Source organism: Atractosteus spatula, chromosome 4 (assembly GCF_055471065.1).
Source record: "Atractosteus spatula isolate fAtrSpa1 chromosome 4, fAtrSpa1.hap1, whole genome shotgun sequence".
Lineage (NCBI taxonomy): Eukaryota > Metazoa > Chordata > Actinopteri > Semionotiformes > Lepisosteidae > Atractosteus > Atractosteus spatula.
Genome location: NC_142709.1, coordinates 74,023,254 through 74,032,186, shown reverse-complemented (window position 1 = coordinate 74,032,186; position 8,933 = coordinate 74,023,254).

Here is an 8,933-nt window from a genome sequence, read left to right as displayed (position 1 = left end):
AACCTTTACTCCACATTATACCGTAGCTATGACAGATTTTTATTTCAGACTTTTGCATTTTATTCTATGTTTAAGCTGTCATGGCACATCCTGAAGTTTAAAGGTTCTTTGGACAGTGATGTATTTGTCCTGTTGATTAATCTTGTCGGATCAATTCTTGCAAAAGTGTCGACAAGTGTTGATGGAGGATAAAACATACCTATTTCTTGGAAGGAAATAGGAGTGTTAATAAAAATCTAAAACTCACATGGAAAAAGCAAAAAAAAAAACTAAATAAAAAATATTTTTGCTGTCTAAGGGTTGTCACTACTCAAATTACATATGAACACATGACTAAAATTGATCATACCAGATTTGTTGTAGTAGATTAATCCAGCATATGAAAATACAGGGCTAAATATTAAAACCAGGAAGAATGTTGTTGAATAAGTGCAGTTAAACAATTTCTGATGTATTGGAGAGAGTGAACTCATTAGTGTAGGATTTGTGATCACAGTATATTTTTAATAATTTGGACAGTTTTTTCCTCCAGCATTCATGACAGATTTTGGAGACAAGCCATTCTTTAGCCATTTTCACATCACTTTTTTTCTTTTGATTAATGTCACATCTATATCAGCGATTGCAATAAACCTTCAAGCCTCTACTGATTGAGGCTTAATGACACCCTCAGCGGATCAATAAGAAAAAGCAGGAAAAAGCCACCGACATGTCTGAAAGTCACCTTCCAGTCAATTTTTAAATGAACCTGTTGCCTCTTTATCATGACAAGTGGAGGGGACTTGGAGTTGATGCTGAGAAGAAACTTTCTGTCATTTGCACTGTGGTCTGCAAATAATTCTCAGGGGCCTTAAAATTTCTTTCCATTTGGGAGTACATTTCCAATGTGTTTACTTCCTCATATTTCTGCATTGTAAAGCACAGGAGTAATTATCCTACTTCTGCTTTAGGCATAAATCATTGAGACACAACTGTCTCCTGTTGCTCACAGTTACAAACTAAGAACAATGGGTACTATATTTACATACAGAAATCTATTGCAGGCTTTTTTTATTTTACATTGTTTCGTATTGTTCCATTCTGGATAAACTAAATCAAACCTTATTTGCCAAAAATGATAATGCACTCTCAAGTACATTTGTTCGGAATTAAGGTGAAAATATTTCTCCGATTTATTTATTAAATTAGATTTTAACTGTCATATGAATTAGATAATTGTAAGTTGTTTGGGAATCAATAATTAGATCATTGGGAGTGGTTTGGAAATTTCTTTAAAAATATATTGCAAACTTTCAAAAAATAAGAAAAAAACTATTCTGTTGCTGTTATTGTGCACCTCATACATAAGAAACATAAGACGCTGTCCATACAAGAGGAGTCTGGTTGGCCTGTCCGGCTCATCAGGCTGCTCCTGACCTGATAATTTAATCTGTTCTTTCTTAAAGGATCCCACAGCATGTAAGCATGGCTGAAAATTGAATTGCTGTAGGTTAAATGTTGATTTCATCAAGGCAGGAATTAAAAGTGCAGTTAAAAAGAATAATTCTGAAATAATGGGCTGTGTGTAGCATGTGTTTTCTATGTATGCGGCGCCCCCTGCAGTATATCAACAGAAAGCAGAACATTAAGGAAGTAGAATGAGATGACCCATTTTGATCAAACATTTTGGATGAATCATGCATGGCTTTTATACATGGACATACATATCAATTTGTTTTATTTTATTTAATTAAAAATGTCTATTTATTCTAATACAAATTCATTACAATATGTTGGTAAAATGTTCTATCCAAAATGACTAGGAATATGCCATCACTTGTAGATCTCTCTCTCTCGGTATCACCACAGAAATGTCTACATGGACTGAGGACTTCTATGGTTCATTGTGAATGGAAATTTATTTAGATAAATTTTTAATAAAATGTTTTATAATTTTTAATTACCAATATTCACAATTGTATTTTGTTAAATTACTATTTACCAGTGGTACTTCAAAAATGATTTAAGTGGATAAACTACATATGAACTTAATAATTGTGTGCATCTCTTAGGATCATTTCATGGATGTATGTAGTTTGTAAATGTAGTTTGACAGTTGAATAAAATAAACTCAGTAAGAGTTTTGCTGTATATGATATTCTTCATCCATACATTATTTAATTCATTTCATATGTTCATATGCTCTATGTAGAATCACTTATTCAAGTGATTAGTTTCTGTCTGTTACTTTGCTGAAGGTTATGTAAGGAAAGAAAGATATAAGGTAATGTCTGCTTTCCAGTATTCTGTCAGTGCAAATTTCTTCAGGATAAACTGAGCAATTATTCCAACAGATGGCATCAAAACACTAGTCTACAGTGTACACGGATCTGCAGCTCTCAGTGCTCCTGCTGAGAGCAGGAAGGATTCATCTCCTACATCAAACAGGGTGGAACTTCCAATGTGGCCTTCACTCTACATTAAAACACTATCACAGCATATTGTAAATAGTTTGTAACTGAAACTTTATCCAGCATTTTTGTTCTTTTCTTACACTAAAAACAGCCATGAATTTCAATGATAAGATATCCATTCATTGACCTATGTTTAAATCATAGGTTAACTTGTCTTGTTTGTTTTTATATTTTTACTCTACAGAACATTCAAATTAGAATGTAAATCAATGCACTGCCCATATCCCCACTTTCTTGTACAGTAGAATATTTTATTATTTTAATATATATATATTTTTTCCAGGATATGCCTTTTTACCATGGCCTGTTATTTGGACCAAATAATTCCAAGACATGCCTGTTAAAAATGAAAGGCATTTATCCGAAGAAGGTCACTAAAAATTTAATTTGTCTGATACATTTATAGTTTAACATTTATAGATTTTTTTGGCAAGCACAACCAGTATATTTAATTCACATATTTCAATTAAGCAATCTTTGAGATACAAATAAATGGTAATGAATGAGCAATATATAATAAATGTGTTAACTGTATCCAATAAATAATAAAATGCATCAAATTAAGAAAAATAGTGCCAACACATATTAAGGAATTTAAAAAAATGTTTGGGCAGGCTTGTGAATCAGTACTTTCCACTGCTGATGCTTGTTAAACATTGCATTTATTTATAATGTAAATTTAAAGACTATGTGGCCTTTGTGCACTTCCTGGAAGCAGAGCCCAGGGGCTCACTCACTGTAGGATGTGAGAGCAGCGGTCACAAAAAATGCATCTTTGATTACCTCATCGATGCACACTAATCCCAGCAATCCCTTTCATTATAGAGAGCCTATTGTTTGGGATAGGTCAGTCGTCAGATTGGCTCTTTCAGACTCGACTGTATGCATGTACACTTTATGTACTAACGAAGGGGAGCAAAAGTGATGTGCTGTAATAGAGTTTGGAGTTGGGGGAAGGGCAGGGTTAATCAGATAGGATTTTCACTGAAAAATCATATGATAAAAGGCATCCAGCTAGAAGAATAAGGCTTTTTTAGAAAATAGCCTTTCAAACTCTTTCCCTTTGAATGCATTATTTCTGAAATCTCAACGGGGATAGCTCACTTTACAATTATTTAATGAGGCAGTGCATTATGTAAGAAAACATATTTTTGTTACCTTTGTAATGTTTTGTTACTCAGCAAGCTTTAGTATTTGCAGTATTCCTACAATTCCAAAATTAATTGTACATATTGATCTCTTCGTTACATGAATGTTCATGGTTAGAGCTTTGCTTTTGCTCCAACTTATTTTCCTTTCTCTTGTAGTGTATGAGACTTGTCAGTACAAACCTAAGGAATAAGCATGGTGTAGTATGTTTACCTTTAAGCATTGCATAGGGTGTTGGACACTATAGAGATGACAACAATTTTGAAATTGCCTGTTTACTAGTTCTCATGATCTCTAGATAATCAGACAAATAGGATTTCAGTCATTCATTGTTTTGCTTTTCAAAAGTTAGGAGGAGAAATCAAAATTTGCTTACAATTGAATAGAGGAAATAAAATGTATGAATGTGTCTAATATTTTTAATGAAAGCTTTGGCCAGATTTATTAAGTACATTAATTTGTACATATATAGAGATTATGTATTTATAGTATTTTGGACAACAAGATACTGACTTCTGTCCTATTGCTTTTCTGTAGTTTCACTTACACCATAAAACAAGCCATTTTACTGTGATTTTATTGTCATCAGTGTGTTAGGTGTGTGTGTGTGAGGTGGCTGGGATACATTGAAAACAGAAAGAGAATCTTTGCTTGTGTGTGAAGCAACGCAGATTTTATCATAAGAAGCCTAAGGGTCTGTGCTTTCTTGATCCTTATTTGACAATTGCCACTTGTCAGTATAATTAAATGATAATTTATAAAGTGTGGGAGAGCATTATGGGGAAAAGCAAATAAGTGCTTATCAGGACACTGAATAACCCTAATTTGTTCCAGTGGCAATTTCCATCTCTTATCTATGTTGCTAACTGGTTTCTGTAATACTTTGTTCCAGGTTTTCAATAGATAGCACACATCATCTTGCACAAGCCTTTTCCTTTGACTTTTTTCAAACACGTCCTTTGTTTTGTATTTTATTAACTACAACATTAAGTATTAACTGTTTATTATGTGTGATTAAATACAGTTTTTCAAGGTTTTTTCTCACTTCCAACAGTTTACTTGAGACAAGTAAAATTGTCTGTTATGAAGGCCATTGAAAAAGAAAAATGTTTAACATAATACAGCTAAAACTAAAATTCTGTCTTTGTTTAAGTGCTCAAAAATAATGAGCCAGATGGTGACTTCTGTTGGTATTTTTGTCATCATCATTATCACCATCATAATATACATTTTAATTTCTATAGATTCTGAAGCTTTAATATATAGAGTTTGTGTATTTTAAAGCCTTTAAAATAAATATTGATATTTTAAGCCTTTGAACATTCCCTGTATTTCTGTTTCAAAATGATTTTTTTTGTTGTTTTTAGACTTGAACACTAGTTGTATATTAAATAGTCAGTTTCAGCCCCAACAGACTTATGGTTGAGTGGTAAAAACTGTCTTTCTCCTTACAAATGTTACTTAAACAGCAACAAAACAGTAATGTAATGAAAACAGTGATGGGGACAACAACAATAAATGAATAATAATAAATTGAATCTTACTAATTTATTTTTTAAGTGAGTGATTATTTTATAACATACTTTTCTGAACATTTGCACATGCATTATTTCTCAGTTATTTTTATTGTGATTTACGTGTATATAGCTGCAGAGAACACATGAAAGCTTTATTTAAAATTTTGGGGTGAGGGACAGTGCAACCAGTAAATAAAGTGTTTGTGGGGTAACTACCTGTAGACAGAAATTGCTGATGCAGAGGATACTCTAGCTAAGAGCCTAATTTAAAAGCAGGAGATTCATTTCTCCCTTTTGAAATCTGGAACTTTGCTCAGTAATCTTCAAACGTTATTAAGCATAATGGAAGCCATCAGCCTGGTTCTTAAATGTTAGCACTTCCATTAGAATTTGGTGCTACATCTTATTCTTAATATTGAAATACAAAGGCTTTAAACGTAGTATCTTAGCAAAGGAGGGAAATTGTGGAGATGATTTGATTGAATAAAAGAAAAAAAAGCTGCACCAAGCTTTTTAAGTTCAAGGATGTATTGATGGAAGCCTATCATTTGAAGCAATTAATTTGTGCTTCCAAGAAGAAAATTGATTATGGACAAACCTAGACTTAAAAAATGAGTGCTTTAAAATGTTCATAAACCATAAAATGATTTTTTTAGAATTTGATCAGGATTTATAAGATTTTTAAAAAATCATTTTTTACTTTTCAAGAGCAAAAATAAAAAAACGACATTTTTCCATGAGATTTTGTATTTCATGAGTCTGGAGCATCGACTGAAAAAGGAGTCTTTCATGAATTAGATTTTGTGTAGATTTTTTAATCTTAAGAAGTATGTTGTTTACAGGTGAGCAGGTGGTGCTCCTTTAACGAGACATTAGAAATAACAGGGGTTTTGCAGCGTGTAGTTTGCACAAAAGGGCATTTGCACAGGAAGCACATGTCTGTCTGCATTGTTGCCTCTGAAGATAGTCACATAACAGTAGTACTGTAAGCATGTGAAAATATAGCAATGCTGCAGACATTACCTTACATGTGTGTGAAGAGTGTGTGGTATGGCATGAACAGAGGAACTTTAAAAGCAGAATCAGTCAGTGACTGGGTCTGAATATGGAAAGGAGCTGGTTTATCATTTCACCATGAGTTCAACCCAAATGTTTTTGGGGTAATTTCTCGTGTTTCCCTGCCAGTGTGCACTCGTGTTGAGGCGCAGCAGGGAAGAGACCCAGTGGCTCTGCCAGGTCATGGGTTCGAAGCGCAGGGGGGACAGTGTGGTCATAGTAGTTCAGGTGGGGAGCTGCGTCAGCATGCGTAGGCTGCAAAGGAACAAGTAATAGGTTGATAGGCCTTCTTCAGTTGTGAGCTTTTTAAAGAAGGTGATTAGAAGGCTCCACGGCCGAAACGTTGTGTTTTCTTTCTTCTCTTTTCAGCATGGAATAAACTTATTACTTGTTCCAGTATGGTCATATCCTTGAGTAAGGTACTTCAAACAAACTGCTCTAATAAATACCGCACTGTACACAGATGTTTACAGACCATCGATGTAAATTGGAGTTTATTCTCAATTGCTTTAACTGTTAAAGTATTAAATAGAAAAATCTACATATTGCTTTAACGTTGGTGTTAGTACCAGTTTTACACTTCCTCTGTTGACTGTTTCATAGGATATAGGATGGAGTTACAGATCATTTCTGGACCTGCTTTCTCTGTTCTTAGATGTGACAGATTAGATTCAATATTTCCACACTGAAAAGAAAAAATTAAAGAAGACGCTAAACTTTTTGGCTTTTCTTGGCGTTTCCTGAAGATAGTAATGATATCGTCTTCATCGCCATAGCTGGGTAATTTATTCCAGTCCCTACTGTTCTCAGTTTTAAATGTACTTTGGATTTGATCAATTTGGGTGAAAAATCTGAACCTTCTGTCTTTTCCATTACTTCTGCTACAAGGTCTCTAAACATCAGAGCAGGACAGTACTGTGCCATTTCTGGGTCTCCCATCGCACCACTAGTACAGAAAGAGGGATAGACGTGCAGAGAATGACCTTCCCTCTCAACTGATGTTCATATTTGTGTTCTCAGTGTTGCTTTAAGTAGGGTGATGACAGACTAGCCTTTTGTACTAAGCCATCCAGAGGTCAATGGTTAATACATACTTATTCAAAAACACTTTTTATTCCACTTTAGCAAATTATTTTAACACTGTATAAACAAGTGTTGTAAATGGTGTATAGGGACTGGAAATGCTTTATTATTCTTAGGATATTATTCTGGAAGACTGAGTGCACCCTTGTCATAATGTAATGTTTTCATGTTATCTTGCAATATATCATTGGACAGCCTTTTGTATTACTCAGCAGGGAAAGAACCTGCCCAGCTTGTTTTTACCTATGTCAAGCCTCCATTGAGCTTTTTTAGAAATGTGTAATATAGTGGTACTAAATATCATCTTCAAAGACATTGTAGTATTGAATCTGGAATGTACTTCTCAAGTTTTGCAGTTTTTCAGTCCGTTTTTTATTTTTTTATGTTTGGTTCTGTGTGCCCCTTTGCTTTCATACTGTATTTCAAATCCTTATTGTAATTGTATCGTTCTGCTGTCTCCTCTCATTGTGTTCTTTTTTTAATCATAAAGGACTTTGAGACGTAACATTTAAAGGTGCTATATAAAATAAAGTTTATTATATGATATACTATGTTGTTGTTTTTTCCAGTCATGATTTAAGTAATAATAATATTTTGGAAAGTTGAATACAGGAACCTAGATCAGATTTTAAGTCCATTTTAGGTGAATTCAAAGTGGACAGTCAATTCTCTTCTGGTCTGTAGTCAGTATATTTATAGGGATGCTTATGTCAACACTTTCATGCTGGTGAATAAATTCATTATTTTTATTTGCTGTGCTTCTTCAATAGCTCAAATGACAACAAATCCCCCTTGGGTGCTTGTCCTTAAATAAATATTTTAATGCGTTTTTGTTCCTATAATAATAATTTCCTCATGATGTCAGGGGGTCAGGGGTGGGGCATGTGTTTTATTCGAGATGTCTTGCATGCTTTGCGCTGGTGTGAGAGGTTAGGAAGCACTAGAGAGCCGTCTCAGTAGCGTTCTCAATGTAACAAGGGTCTCTGTTTCAAGTAATCAACTGCAGTCTTAACAGAACATCCTGAACCATCTGCTCAGGGCTTAGTTTTGCCTCTATCAAATCCCAGTATTTGCAGAACGCTGATCCCTGGACCCAGGAGGGTTGGTGAGGAGGTTCAGCCCCAGACCCGAGGCTGTCTGGCATTCACTGATGCACAGTTCACAATCCACACTGCTGTGATTAATCACTACATCTGTGTGGCACAAAATCATTTTTTATAGTTTGAAAATGCATAGTTAATCGTAATCAGTTTATTGCATTAAATGTGTTAGCCTAAATAATAAATACTAATCTCACATTTTTAAAGACTCTATTAGTGTTTTTCCTAATTTATTTATGTATTTTTTTGCTTTTGCAGAAGTCCTAGCTATGTGCTGCTGTCAGATTCCTTTGACACATTCCCTCAGTGCTCCAGTAATTACATTAAAACTCATCCTAAAATCCTGTAAGCATAAATTTTAAGGACTGTTTTCACCTCATTAACCAGGGGCTTCTCTTTTCTTCTCTCCTTCATGGGTAAATAAGGTTTTGAAAACAAACTGACTCCCAGATTTCAGGGTTTGGAGTCAAATTCTCTTTCACATTTTCCAGTGTTACAAGCTATTAGTTTTGCAGGCCTCAGAGGGCTGGAGCTGCACTGTCTTTGACTTCTGGAGAGGCCCTGCTTTTTTTTAT